The following is a 2,096-nucleotide window of genomic DNA, read 5'->3' as shown; positions in this document are numbered from 1 at the left end:
GGATGAATTAATTACTGAATAAAACCTGCTGACAATCTATTATTTTAGGTGGATAAGCTCAATAAACATGAAATTATTTTGAACAAATAACTAATTACTCTTTGCCTAAATTCAGACCAATTACTTCATTAGAAGAAACTAAAATTAGTCACATTGATTTTGTTTAAAACCTAATGAAAATGAAAGTCTTTAAACTTACTTAAAATTATAATTCTGTTTCACAACGTAATATATTTAAAAACTTTATGTTCTGGCCTGTCGCTGATGTTCCTTAGGTAAAATACTGGCTGGTAGGATTTTACAAAATTTCCTACAATGATAGTAAATTTATGTATAGGCTTCCTTCACCCCATGCAATTTTGTGAAGTTGAACATGTATAATTGAAGTAAAAGTTAAATATTTTGAAAATACTTTTTTTTTTTTTTTTTTTTTTTTTTTTTTTTGCAGAAAATACTACTACAATAGGAAGAAAGTTAAAATTTATCTGCCTGAAAAACAATGTGGACTTATTTTAATGTCAGTTCAATTCATGAATAGTTAAATATTATCAAATATCTTTTTTTAAAAATTCATTTCACTTGCAAATAGTTGAACAGCAACACACTGAATTATCCCAAATAAAATTTTTATTAAAAAACAACCCTGGGGCCGAGAGCGTGACTCACCTGTTCCGCGCTGCTTCCCCCGCGCTGCCTGCCCGCGCCGCCCGCGCAGCCATGTCGGAGGAGAAGCCCAAGGAGGGCGTGAAGACAGAGAACGACCACGTCAACCTGAAGGTGGCCAAGCAGGATGGCTCCGTGGTGCAGTTCAAGATCCAGAGGCACACACCACTGAGCAAGCTGATGAAGGCCTGCTGCGAGAGGCAGGGCTTGTCAGTGAGCCAGATTAGATTCAGGTTTGACGGGCAGCCAATTAATGAAACCGACACTCCAGCACAGCTGGAGATGGAGGAGAGGACACCATCGACGTGTTCCAGCAGCAGACAGGAGGTGCGCCGGAGAGCAGCCTGGCAGGGCATGGTTTCTAGAGGGCCTGTCCCCAATCCGGGCCATCCGTCCTTGCATTGCTGTCGAATGGTGAGCACGTGACCATGCTGACCACAAAGGCGTCTGCGCAAACTCGAGGACATTCACCGTGAAGATTTTCCTCTCTTTAATGTACTTCAAGTGCAACTCAAAACTGTATCTGTGGGGTTGAATCTGTAACTTAAATTGGGCCAATCGGAATTGTTATCTTTGTTCAGGTAAAATGAGTTGCAAGGTATTTTGGGTTTTTTTGTGTGTCCATTTGTGTTTTTCCCCCCTCCTAAAACATTTTTAACCCCAAAATTATAGCCTGAATGTTCGCTTTTAGTCTGGCCAGGGATCTGACTCCTGAGTTGGCTGCCTCTCCGCTGCTCACTCCAGTCACATAGAGAATTGATGTTTCTCGCAGTGGGGGTGCCGCTGTTGGAGGGGTGGTGGGTAGGGAGGATGCTGTCATTTGTTGGCACAAGTGATTAAAATGGGGAGGCTCAGGAGAATGGCGGGAACCCGGGAGGATAGACTGTCATGAGCCAAGATTGCCACTGCACTCCAGCCTGGGCACAAGTGAGACTCCGTCTCAAAAAAAAAAAAATGCTAAATATTGCAAATGTATGCTTTGTCAGTATATGGAAAAGTTGAAGGGAAAATACTGGAATGCTTCTTCAAAGGTTAAAAAATAACCAGGTCCTTTGGTAATTTGACCCCACGTGCTCTCTGGCCCTCAAGCATGTAATCTCGAGGTCTGAGGCCCAGGACCCACTCCGCTGCCACCCCTCCCACCCCACTCCCTGCTCAGTACCTGGCGTTGGTACACAGGCAAGGATTGGCCCAACCAAAATTGGCTTTTCTCTTCCTCTTAATATTGAAGAAATTCCCACATTTCTCATTTGGTAATGGTGTTGTGACCTCAGATTTCTTCCAGTATTTGCTTCTGATGAATAATTATGGTCCATACATAAAAAAGTAAGATTAAGTATTGCTGAATTTGCAGTTACGTTGTCGTGTAAAAGAGCTACTTCCCAGTGTGGTTACAAATGAACCCACGGAATGATGACTTCATGTTCTTCTCG

General features: G+C 42.3%; 1 pseudogene; it reads left to right on the top strand.

Annotated features, from left to right (window-relative positions):
- The first annotated feature begins 651 nt into the window (after positions 1 to 651).
- LOC126959852 (small ubiquitin-related modifier 3-like) lies at positions 652 to 1,082 on the top strand (annotated as a pseudogene).
- Positions 1,083 to 2,096: the final 1,014 nt, after the last annotated feature.

This window comes from Macaca thibetana, chromosome 1 (genome assembly GCF_024542745.1).
Source record: "Macaca thibetana thibetana isolate TM-01 chromosome 1, ASM2454274v1, whole genome shotgun sequence".
Lineage (NCBI taxonomy): Eukaryota > Metazoa > Chordata > Mammalia > Primates > Cercopithecidae > Macaca > Macaca thibetana.
This window is presented reverse-complemented; position numbering and strand designations above follow the sequence as displayed.